Raw genomic sequence first — 13,875 nt, 5'->3', positions numbered from 1 at the left:
CGGCAGCTAACCAAAAGATCAGCAGTTCAAATCCAGGAGCTGTTCTTTAGAAACCCTGTGGGACAGTTCTACTATGTCCTGTAGGGTCTCTGTGAGGCAGGATGGACTCAACAGTAAAGGGTTTGGTTTGGGGATTTTTTTGTTTGTTTTAAATTACAGTATATGAACTTCCGTGCATATCCAATTTCAGGGAATTCAGTTGGGGATAATAGCTACATTTTCGGCACAATGATAACAGTTTCAGAGATTAATTCATGTATTATACAGAGTGATGTATATATAGCTCAGTGATTATGAGCACTTGTTTTTGAGTTAGACGTTCCAGTGTAGATTCCAGGTCAGCTACCCATTTAGCTGTAGGACCCTTAATGAGTTACTAACACTTTAAGCCTCAGTTTTCTTAACTGTGAAAAATAAATAATTCCTGGTCCATAGAGTTATAGTAAAGTTAAATCTGACAAAAATGCATTTTGTGCAGTACTTAAATGGTGCTCATTATCATTAGAATATATGCATCCTTGCAATATTTAAGGAGGCCTGATGGTAGAATGGTTAAAGCACTCAGGTGCTAACCAAATGGTCGGAAGTTCCGACCCACCAGGCACTCTGCGGGAGAAAAATGTGGCAGTCTGCTTTTGTAAAAATTCACAGCCTTGGAAACCCCGTGGGGCAGTTTTACTCTGTCCTATGGAGTCGCTATGAGTTGGAATCAACTAGAAGGCAGGGGGTTAGTGTGCAATACTTTGAATGCACAATGCCATTTGTTATGAAGCATTTCCTGGTGTTTTGTAAATTATTTTTCATTAACTTAATTGATACACACACCAATAGCTTAAAAATTAAAATAAAAAAAAAAAACTCAGCCCATCACATTTTTGGACTTGTAATGAAGTAAATACTGTAATATAATTAAGTATAGAAAAAAGGTTTACGTTAATATTAAAGAAAACTTGGAAAACATACAAAAATATTAAAGAAGATAGAGATGACCTAATCTTTCTTGGTATGTTCCTGGTCTTACTAATACCTACGTATGTGTATATATTACACACAGAAACAAAAATTCAGTATTATTTTGCATCTTTCTGCTTCCACTTACCTGTATAATATTTGTTAATTGCTTTGTCATTCAAACCTTTGAAATGAGCATGATCTTATCACGTGGGAAAATCATCTTGCAACACTTTTGGACCTGGAAAGTTGTAAATTCATCAGGCTAAAAACCTGCTTGCAGTGATGTATCATTGGTGTAAACTTGCAGAACACTTGAAAATCCTACATTTCTATGCTTGTCAACAAGCCTCGATACATTACTTCTATTGGACTTTTGTCTATTTCAAAAAATCAGTGTCTTCACCAAGATTTCTATAGGCTAATCATGTTCTTTAAAAATAAATTTTCAACTTAAATGCTTCATTCACTTGTTTTAAAACTGTTGATAGAGAAAAATTATAAAGCTAAGAATTGACAATGAATTCAGGATTCGGGCATTCCATATACTTTGGTCAAGTGAATTCCTAAACATCTTTTTTTTTTTTTTAAATGTCCCCTACATATCCTACAATTGGGGTTTCAATTTTCTCTATTGTTCAAAGGTTATTTCAGAAAATATTTTTTTCATTTTCCATGTATCAGATTTTTAATTTCTGTAATGGTTACTTCATATGTTGTTTCCATTCAGGTAATATCTTTATTGTTATTGTCTTTTTAATTTATATTAGGGTTTTCTTTTAAAAATTATACTTTGTTATTTGCATTAAATTTGTTTCCTTAAATGTTTAACAAGAAGTGTAATCTCTGTTTTAGGATTAAAAACTAATTATTTTCCACTATTTGAAAACTGTTCATTGATTTGTTCAAATCCTGTAAATCAACATTATGTTTTTCTGCCTTCTTAATTTATTTAAAAAATGTGCCTTAGATATTAATACCATATAGAATTATTTCATTATAACTTATTTCTACTTTGAAGCATGTGTTGTCTGGAATCTCTTCATTTACATTAGAAATAAGTGATAAGCATTTTTTCAATAAGAATTTGTTGGCTTATTTCTAATCTTGTAAATGCATTGTGTCTTTTCTTATATTTACATGTTATTTCCATTTTCTGGTCTTTTCTGTAAACTACATTTGGCTTGCCTTCATTTATGTGTTCTTTTATATATCCTGTAGGTCTGTATTGGCAACAGATTCTACTATTTTGTAGATGACACAAATCTCAAGAAATGCTTAAAAATTAACTCAGACTATACTACCATCTTTATAATACAATATAAAAGCAAAGAAAAAAATATATATAACATTAAATAAGAATAGTGTAACCTATGGGCAATATGACTTAGACTATCTGTATTTCCCATCTCATTTTTCTACTACATAAGCGCTTTCCAAGTTTTATGTACTATTTGTTCTTATGTATTTTTAAAACATAATTTTCTTGTTCATGGTACTATTCCAAAAATCTACGTATGGTAAAATTTCAACTATTTATGTAGTAATAAAGGCAATAAGACTGGAACAGAGCATGACAAAATGTGAACATTTTCCAAGTACATTTTATTTCCAAATAATTGATGAATAGATAGTAATATTAATGGGCATGGCTTATCTTCACAAGATAATTCTCAGATTTAAATAAAAATAAAACAATTGCTATCAACTTTATTCTGATTCATAGTGATCCCAAGTATGTCGTAGTAGAGCTGTGCTTCATAGTGTTTTCAATGGCTGATTTTTTGCAAGTAGATCTCCAGTCCTTTCTTCTGAGGTGCTCTGGGTAGACTTCGACCTCCATCCTCTCGGTTAACCATTTGTGCCACCCAGGGACTCCAACTTACAGATGGGTAATAGCAATATTCACAACTTAATTTTAGGTAACTGAAAGCCATCCTTCTACTTGTTCATATTAAAACTAAGAAAGCATCCATAGGTTTTCTTTTTATTTCACAAAACTCACAAACAGTCCTTCAGCATATCATGTTGATTCTACCCACAGTATATACTCAGAGTTTGACTACTTCTCAACACCTCCTCTGCTACAGCCCTGGCCCAAGGAACTATTATATCAGCCTTAGTTACTGCTGCATCCTTTTAGTTTGTCTCTGTGCATTCCCTTACTCCCCTTGAATCTAGTTTCAAAAGTACCATTTTTCTTCTCAAACTTTGCAAGACTACCAAACATACTAAGAGTAAAGGCCAAAACACTTAAAAAAGCCTAAGGTACAACATGATCTTGCGCCTATTTCTTTCCTCTGAGAATTCACCCTTTACTGTTCTGTCATACTCACTTTGTTTTGGCCACATTGACTCTTTCACTCCCCCCTGGACACATCAGTTCTGATACTGCCTAAGACTTTCCTGTCTGTTCTTCATTCAGAAATTTTCCTCCTCCAGATAAATGTTTGACTTTTTTTTCATTCTCTTTCTAGTAAGACCATCCTGCCCCATCACTCTTTTTGCTTCATTTTGTTTTCCATAGCACTTATCTCCATTTGGAAACCCTGGTGGTGTAGCGCTTGAGCGCTACAGCTGCTAACCAAAGGGTTGGCAGTTCAAATCCACCAGGTGCTCCCTGGAAACTCTATGGGGCAGTTCTACTCTGTCCTATAGGGTCACTATGGGTCAGAATCGAATCCAAGGCACTGGGTTTGGCTTTTTTTGGTCATTTCCATACTCTTATTGAAAAATTGCCTTAGCAAGGCTTGAAAGGCCAAAGTCACCAACCTGTGTTAGAAGCAATAGTTAAATTTTAAAATCACACTCACATGAAATGTAAATTTTACCTAACACAAAAGTTACTATCAAATTCAAAGCTCACAGCCAAACACTAGGTCCAAATGAAACTTTCTTTTCCTTGAGGAGTATGTGCACTGAGATGCAAATTCCCTTCAAAAGAATGGCCTTTTATTCCTATAGTAGTACAAATGTAGTTTGGGGTTAACTGGCAAGCTTGAACATTATTCTCACATCATACCTATTTTAGTTTTGGAAAATCTCAAATTATACACCTTTCATGACACAGTTTATGTGTCTAGCTCCCATTCACCAGTGTGTCATGCTTTATAAATTCATACACTCCCAGTTTCCTGATAGTCAATGATCTATTCTAATAAGGTATTTTTACCTGTTGTCTTCAAGTTGATCCTGACTCATGGCAAACCCACACGTTTCAGAGTAGATCTACAAACCATAGGGTTTTACGTTGTTGTAATCTTACTAAAATTTCCCTAGGTGGCACAAACCAATTGTCCTTGACTACTAACCTAAAGGTTGGTTGGTTGAACTCACCCAGCATCTTTGCAGAAGAAAGGCCTTGCAATCTGTTCCATAAAGATTACAGCCAAGGAATCTCCTCGGAACATATCTACTCTGTAACACATGAGGTCACCGTATGTCAGAATCGGCTCCACTGGCACCAGGTTTTTGGTTTTTTTTTAACTTTATGGAAGTAGGTCTCTAGGCCTTTCTTCTGCAGCACCACTGGGTAGATTTGAACCACCAACCTTTCAGTTAGTACCCAAGAGCAAACTATTTGTACCACCTAGAAACTCTCTGTTGTTGTTGTTGTTAGGTGGCCTAGAATCAGTTCCAACTCATAGCAAACTTATGAACAACAGAACGAAATGCTGCCTGGTCCTGTCCCATGCCCACAATCAATGTTATGCTTGAGGCCATTGTCGTAGTCACCGTGTCAATCCATCTTCTTGAGGGCCTTCCTCTTTTTTGTTGACACTGTACTTTACCAAGTATGATGTCCTGCTCCAAGGACTGATCTCTCCTGACAACATGCCCAAAGCATGTAAGACATACTCTCTCCATCCTTGCTTCTAAGGAGCATTCTGGTTGTACTTCTGCCAAGACTGATTTGTTTATTCTTTTGGCAGTCCATGGTATATATTCAATATTCTTTGTTAACACCGCAATTCAAAAGTGTCAATTTTTCTTCTTTATGCCTTATTTATTGTCCAGCTTCTGCACGGATATGATACAACTGAAAATACCGTGGCTTGGGTTAGGCGCACCTTAGTCTTCAAGGTGACATCTTTGCTTTTTAACACTTTAAAGAGGTCTTTTGAGGCAGATTTGCCTAATACAATGCATCTTTTGATTTCTTGACTGCTGCTTCCATGGGTGTTGATTGCGGAGCCAAGCAAAATAAGATCCTTGACAGCTTCAATCTTTTCTCCATTTATCATGATGTTGTTTATTGGTCCAGTTGTGAGGATTTTTGTTGGCTTTATGTTGAGGTGTAATCTATACTGAAGGCTGTGGTCTTTGATCTTCATCAATAAGTGCTTCAAGTTCTCGTCACTTTCAGCAAGCAAGGTTGTGTCATCTGCATAATGCAGGTTGTTAATGAGTCTTCCTCCAACCCTGATGCCCCGTTCTTCTTCATATTGTCCAGCTTCTTGGATCATTTGCTCAGTTTACAGATTGAATAGGTATGGTGAAAAGATACAACTCTGACACACAACTTTACTGACTTTAAACCATGCAGTATCCTCTTGTTCTGTCCGGACAACTGCCTTTTGATCTAAATATAGATTCCTCATAAGTTCTAGAATTTCCATTCTTCACAATGTTATGCATAATTTGTTATAATCCACACAGTCAAATGCCTTTGCATAGTCAGTAAAACACAGGTAAACATCTTTTTGTTATTCCCTGATTTCAGCCAGGATCCATCTGACATCAGCAACAATATCCCCAGTTCCATGTCCTCTTCTGAATCCAGCCTGAATTTCTGGCAGTTCCTTGTTGATATACTGCTGCAGCTGCTTTTGAACTATCTTCTGCAAAATTTTACTTGCATATGGCACTGGGTTAACTGGGTTTTTATGATGTTAATGATTTTGTTTGATAATTTCCTCATTCGGTTGGATCAATTTTCTTGGTCATAGGCAAGAATATGGATCCCCCTCTTCCAGTCATTCGGCCAGGTAGCTGTCTTCCAAATTTCTTGGCATAGACAAGTGAGCACTTCCAGTACTGCGTCCACTTGTCGAAACATGTCAATTGATATTCCGTCAATTCCTGGAGCCTTGTTTTTTGCCATTGCATTCAGTGCCACTTGGACTTCTTCCTCAGTACCACTGGTTCCTGATTGTATCCTACCTCTTGAAATGGTTGAACATCGACTAACTCTTTTTGGCATGATGGTTCTGTGTATTCCTTCCATCTTCTTTTGATGCTTTCTGCATTGTTTAATATTAATTCTATAGAAACCTTCACTATTGCAACTTGAGGCTTGAATTTTTTCTTCAGCTCTTTCAGCTTGAGAAACTCTGAGCATGTCCTTCCCTTTTGATTTTCTATCTCCAGCTCTTTGCACATGTAATTATAATGCTTTACTTTGTCTTCTCAAGCCACCCATTGAAACCATCAGTTCTTTTACTTGATCAATTCCTCCTTTGGCTTTAGGGCCTCAATGTTCAAGAGCAAGTTCCAGAGTCTCTTCTGACATCTATTTTGCTGTTTTCTTTCTTTCCTGTCTTTTTAATGACCTCTTGCTTTCTTCATGTGTGGTGTCTTTGATGTCATTCCACAACTCGTCTGGTCTGTCATTAGTGTTCAACATGTCAAATCTATTCTTGAGATGGTCTCTAAATTCAGGTGGGATATACTCGAGGTCGTTCTTTGACTCGCATGGATTTGTTCTAATTTTCTTCAGTTTCAACTTGAAATTACATATGAGTAATTGATGATCTGTTCCACAATTTCCCCCTAACCTTGAAGTGACTGAGGATATTGAAGTTTGCTATTGCCTGTTCCCACAGATGTAGTTTTTTGATTCCTGTGTATCCCATCTGGTGAGGTCCATGTGTATAATCACTGTTTATGTTAGTGAAAAAAGATATTTGCAATGAAGAAGTCATTGCTCTTGCAAAATTCTGTCATGTGATCTCTGGGATCATTTCTATCACCAAGGCCATCTTGTCCAACTACCAATCCTTCTTCTTTGTTTCCAAATTTGCATTCCAATAACCAGTAATTAGCAATGCATCCTGATAATAGTCATTGGCTCAGGTAATTGGTGCTGGTATAACAGAAATACCACAAGAGGATGGCTTTAAAAAAGAGAAATTTATTTTCTCACAGTCTACTAGGTTACAAGTCTAAATTTAGGGTGTCAGTTCCAGGGGAAGGCTTTCTCTCTTTGTCGGCTCTGGAGGAAGGTCCTTGTCCTCAATCTTCCCCAGGTCGAGAAGCTTCTCAGGTGCAGAGACATCTTGTCAAAAGGATGTGCTCTGCTTCTGGTGCTGCTTTCTTGGTGATATGAGGTCTCCAATTCTGTGCTTGCTTCCTTTTCCTTTGATCTTTTGGAGATAAAAGGTGGTGCAGGCCACACCCCAGGGAAATAACCTTTACCTTAATCCTCTGAACAGAAAATTAAAATCACAAAATGGAGGACAACTACATAATACTGGGAATCATGGCCTAAACAAGTTGATACACACATTTTTAGGAGGACATAATTCAATCTATGACAAAGTATTAACTGGTCTTCCTTGTAGGAGTATGGATATTATCTAATCACTGATAGCCTTGTACTTCAGGGTAGATGTTGAAATGTCCTTTTTGAGGATGAATACAATGCCATTCCTCTTCAAATTGTCATTCTGAGCATAGTAGGCCATATGACTGTCCTATTCAAAATGGCCAGCACCAATCCATTTCAGCTCACTAATGCCTAGGATATCAATGTTTATGCATTCCATTTCATTTTTGACAATTTCCAATTTTCCTGGATTTATGCTTGGTTTTCTGTATTTTTGGGTAGTACTACATCAGCAAATGAAGGTCCGTAAAGCTTGACTCCATCCATGTCATCAACGTCGACTTTACTTTAAGGAGGCAGGTCTTCCCCGGTTGTCTTTTGAGCATCTTCCAACCTGGAGGGCTCGTCTACTGGCACTATATCAGACAATGTTTTCACTGGCTAATTCTTTTCAGAAGTAGACTGCTGTTTTCTTCTTCCTAGGATCTCTTAGTCTAGAAGCTCAGCTGAAACCTGTCCACCATGGGGGACCCTACTGGTATCTGAACACCTGTGGCATAGCTACCAGAGTCATAGCAACACACAAGCCCACACAGTAGGACAAACTGACAGGCATGTGGGGGAATAACTCTCTAGACAAGGTATATCACCTGCAAACATTTTATAGGAATGGCAGTCCCTCCATTAGCTTTTCATTAATCACTAATTAACACTGTATTGTTTACCAAGAGGTTTGTTTGGGTGCGTGGACATTAGCCTATTTACAAATAGATTTGATTGAATCCATTTATTCCTTTCTAGGGTCCTGGTTGAGATAAAATGGGTGCAGACTTCATGTTAAACCTCTCTTCCCATGACTGTAATATGAAAGATCACACTAAGAGGAAGAAAAGAGAGAAAGAGAGAACAAAAAAATACAGAAGGAAGCTGAACAAGAATACATAAAAACAAACAAAACAAAAACCTCTCGCTAGTACGCTTAGAGATGTAAAATTTCATTTTCACCCTGAATATAAAAGAAATACTAAACGAACAAAGACAATTCCTGAGATTTAAACATGGTAGCATAAATTAAACATGATTGGAGATTAATAAAGAATCTTAAAATGCTCCATCAAAGTAAAACAAAAAGATGAACAAATCAGAAAGAAAATAAAAGATTCAGTCAAGCAGGTTTAACATCTGAATTGGAATAGCTTCAAAAAGAGACATTAAAAAATATAAGAGGGACAATTCCTGGAGAATTCATTAAAGGCACATTTCCAGACCAGAGAAAATGATTCCCCATGTGTCTGGTAGAATACTTGAAAATTGTCAGAAAACTTTAGAATGAGGAAATGGGAAAATTCTAAAAGTTTCTGAAGAGAGAGATGTGGTCTCATTAAAAGAATCAGTCAGAATAACTCTGATTACCTCTCATTTCTCAACAGTAATATCTATAACGCAAAGAAAAAAATTCCAAATTTTTATTCATCTAGAACAATGGTGTCATTAGGGTTAGTTTCACCCATTCCAGAACTCATAGTTTCACCCCCTCCCTCCATGGGCGGGCTGGTGGGAGAACTGCCTCCCCATGGATGGAGCTGCCCAAAACCTCCCCCACTCAGGACCAGGCACCATGCTGAGCTGCACTATCCCTCCCACATCCACCTCCCACATCTGCCCCTCACAGCTCCCCACAGCTCCCCCCACTGGCCTGTCACTGACAGTCAGGGTGCATGCTGGTGAGCAGCCATGCTGCCATTGAACAGAGAGAGGGTCTCCACACTGGGATATTGACAACTTACTACACTGGGTGATGGGTGACACCAAAATTAGTGAAACCACTGCCGTGTCAGCCCCTCTTGATGAGGTGTCAGCCCACTTACCACCTCTGCAGACCCTGGAGACATTTTGGAGTCACCCCCTCTGCCAGTGCAGGGGGTGTAGTTCACACATCACCCACCCAGTCCCCTAGTGATGCTACTAATATAGAAAATTGTAAAAGGATTTGTTTGATTTCTCTAAGAGATTATTTAATGGGTTACCCATTTTTTCTCTGGTATGAACCTTTTAAGAAGTATCTATTTCATCAAAATTATCAAATATATTAGCAAAAAGGTCATTTATAATATTTTCTTATCATCCATTAATATGTATGAGGATATTGTGATATCCCTTCTTTCATTCCTAGTAATAGTAATTTGTGTCTTCTCTTTTTTCTTTTTCTTTTTGATCAACCAGATCAATCTATTAACTTCCTCATAGAGAGAAATTTTGGTTTCATTTTTTTTCAAATTTATTGATTTCTGCTATTATTTTCTCCTTTGCTTTTATTTTTAATTTATTATTATTATTTTTCTTTTTTTGGTCAAAGCTTAGCCTGTTGACTAAAATCTTCCCTTGTTTTCTAAAATAAGTATTAATTCAATAAATTTCTTTTAAAACAGGAAGGTCAGCTCAGCTGGACTAGACCAAAAGCAAAGAAGTTTCCGGGATAAACTGAATGCTTCAAAGGTCAGGGGAGCAAGGGCGAGGGTTTGGGGACTATGGCTTAAGGGGACTTCTAAGTCAGTTGGCAAAATAATTCCATTATGAAAACATTCTGCATCCCACTTTGAAATGTGACATCTGGGGTCTTAAATGCTAATAAGCGGCCATCTAAGATGCATCAATTGGTCTCAACCCACCTGGATCAAAGGAGAATGAAGAACACCAAGGTCACACGATAACTATGAGCCCAAGAGATAGAAAGGGCCACATGAACCAGAGTTTTACATCATCCTGAGACCAGAAGAGCTAGATGGTGCCCGGCCACAACCGATGACTGTCCTGACAGGGAGCACAACAGACAACCCCTGAAGGAGCAGGAGAACAGTGGGATGCACACCCCAAATTCTCATAAAAAGACCAGACTTAATGGTCTGATTGAGACTAGAGGAATCCCGTTGATTATAGTCCCCAAACCTTCTTTTGGCCCAGGACAGGAACCATTCCTGAAGACAACTCATCAGACATGGAAGGGACTGGACAATGGGTTGGAGAGAGATGCTGACAAAGAGTGAGCTACTTGTATCAGGTGGACACTTGAGACTGTGTTGGCATCTCCTGTCTGGAGGGGAGATAGGAGGGTAGAGAGGGTTAGAAACTGGCAAAATCGTCATGAAAGGAGAGACTGGAAGGAGGGAGCCGGCTGACTCATTAGGGGGAGAGTAAGTGGGAGTATGGAGTAAGGTGTATATAAGCTTATATGTGACAGACTGACTTGATTTGTAAACTTTCACTTAAAGCACAATTAAAATTATTAAAAAAAAAGATACAATCAAAAAGAAAAGAAAAAACAAAAAAACAGGGACTTAACTACATCCCCCAGATTGAGAAATGTTCTATTTTCATTTTCATTCAAATAAAAATATATTGTCATTTCCCTTAAGATTACCTCCTTGACTCTCGGGTGATTTAGAAATGCACTGTTAGCATTAACCATTTACCCCATCTAGGAACAAATTATAAAATATGTGAAGCAGATTTCTGTAGTGATTTCTTTTATCTATGGATTTTTTCAATTACTGAGAGAAAATGTGGAAATCTCCAGTTAGAGTCGTGTATTCATATATTGCTCCTTTCCATTCTAACAATGTTTTCTGCATGCATTCTGAACTGCCATAGTTAGATGTATACAAGTTTCAAATTTTTAGGTCTTAGGGACAAACTGAGGTTTTTTGGTCCCCCCCCCCACAAAATGTAACAACTGCGTTTATCCTTATAATATGCCTTTGTCTGATCTACTTCACTGTTCCCACCAGTGCAATATCTACTTGGGGTTCTAGTTCTGCACTTTGAAAATGTTACAAAACATCACCTCAATTGATGAGAATCAAAATGTATATTTTAAGGTGCTGTGGCTTCTAATTGCATGATTTTTATAAGATAAAATGTTTCCCATATTGCATCTTTGAAAATTAGTGTTTCAGAGAATATCTTTGCTATCCAGTGCTGCTATAACAGAAATACCACAAGTGGATGGCTTTAACAAAGAGAAATTTATTCTCTCACAGTCTAGGAGGCTAGAAGTCCAATTTCAGGGTGCCAGCTCCAGCGGAAGGCTTTCTGTCTCTATCGGCTCTGGGAAAGGCCCTTGTCATCAGTCTGTCCTGGTGGAGGAGCTTCTCAGTGCAGGGATCCCAAGTCCAAAGGACATGTTCTTCTCCTGGCTCTTGTTTCTTGGTGGTATGAGGTTCCCATGTTTCTCTGCTGTCTTCACTCTTATATCTCAAAAGTGATTGGCTTAAGACACAACCTAATCTTGTGGACTGAGTCCTGCCTCATCAACATAACTGCCACTAATTCCATCTCAACAACATCATCAATATCATCAACATCATAGGGATAGGATTTACAAAACATGGGAAAATCACATTAGATGGCTAAATGGTGGATGATCGCACAAAACTAGGAATCATGGACTAGCCAAGTTAACACTTATTTTTTGGGGACACGATTCAATCCATGACATTCCACACTTTGGCCTACAAAATTCATGTCCTCACCACATGTAAAACGCATTCACTCCATCATATCATAGCAAAAGCCTTGAATCAACTCCAAGTCCAAAATCCAAACATTCCTATTCATCCGTGAAATCTAGAATACAAGTTATCTGTTTCCAAAGTACAATTTTGGAACAGCCACAAGCTATACATTTCCATTACAAATGGGAGAAATTTGAAGGGAACAAGGGATAACAGGCACCAAGGAAGTCAGCAGAACACATTACATTAGCTCTCAAGGCTTGAAAATAATCCGCTGTTCTCTGAGACCATTTACACAATGACCCTGCCCTCAAGACTCTAGGTATTGGCCACACTTTCTGCGTTCTCAGTGGAGCCCCCTTGGCCCTGGGTTTCAACTCTGCCTTCCAGGCCCACTGTAATGGCAACTCTAGTCCCTTGGCTTTGGAAGGCCCCATTCTCCTACTCCATCTGAGTGGCTACTCCACCCTTTGAGACCTTGGAATTCGTGGTCATACCCTTTGGGATAGAGGTATCTCTGCTTCCTGTGTTCCTTCTCTTTTCAGCATCTGCTTCCTGGTCCCTTGGCCTCTTGGCCCTTTGGGCCTCTCCTCCCAAGTTGCCGTTCTTGGGCAAGTGTTCCAAAGCTCTGTATATCCACCAGTAAGCACCTGGAGGCACCCCACTTGGCCAATAAACTTAGTCTAGGAGGCACTCAGCTCTCTTGCTTCATGGTTAAGCAAGCCTAGCTCCACCAATAAGTTCTTTGAGGCACCCCACTCCACCAGGAAACCTTGGTCGCAAAGGCACTCACCACTCTCGCTCCCTGGGTCAGCTCCAGCACAACCATCACACGCTGGTGTGGTTGTGCCACTTCCAGTTCTCTGTTATGGCTGGTTCTCTACTGCTGCTGATTTTCACCATCTACAGCTTTAAAACCACTTCCGTATTTTAGGTGTCTGTTAGAGCAGCACCACACTCTCTCGGTATCAAATTTCGTCTTAGTCATCCAGTGCTGCTATAACAGAAATACCCCAAGTGGATGGCTTTAACAAAGAGAAATTTATTCTCTCACAGTCTAGGAAGCTAGAAGCCCAAATTCAGGGTGTCGCTTCTAGGGGAAGGCTTTTTCTCTCTGTTGGCTCTGGGGGAAAGTCTTTGTCATCAGTCTTCTGGTTCAAGTAGTTCTCAACACAAGGACGCTGGGTCCAAAAGACATACTATTCTCCTGGTTCTTGTTTCCTGGTGTTATGAGGTCCCCAGTCTCTCTGCTCATTTTTCTCTTTTAAATCTCAAAACAGATTGGTTTAAGACACAACCTGATCTTAGTTCAGAACTCAACTTACACTTAAGAATTGACTTTTAAAGGAACATTGTTTTAATTACAATATTCTGATGACTTTGTTGTGGTTGAGTCACATGTTAGGCACCACAGATGGGAAGAGAGTGACTTTCATTGAGAGAAAAAGAACTCTTCATTCTCAGTGACTCTCAAATAAAAAATCTTGGAACAAAAACCAATAAACAAATGGAACTTGGTATAAGCAGGACAGAGTTGCTGTGATGTGGAATCTATTTTAACTTCCTGGGCCTTGATCTTTGGGCTTTTGAGGAACTTTGAGGAACAATGGCCAGTGCAAGACTGTTCCTCACATTTACTGAATAAAGTTAGAATTAAGAGTCAACCCAATGGCAGCTAACATAACAACAGAAATTGAACTAAGGTCACTAAAATGTTTCCCAAAGATGGGCTAGTTTTTCAGATATTGGAGAAACCACACATAGTAGTTAGTTGTAGGTTATTCTCTAAGTTATATCTTTGTTTTTCCTGAGCTATAAGTATACTCTCAATAAATATTACTACCTGGTCTCAGTATCAATACAATA

Source organism: Loxodonta africana, chromosome 22, assembly GCF_030014295.1.
Source record: "Loxodonta africana isolate mLoxAfr1 chromosome 22, mLoxAfr1.hap2, whole genome shotgun sequence".
Lineage (NCBI taxonomy): Eukaryota > Metazoa > Chordata > Mammalia > Proboscidea > Elephantidae > Loxodonta > Loxodonta africana.
This window is presented reverse-complemented; position numbering follows the sequence as displayed.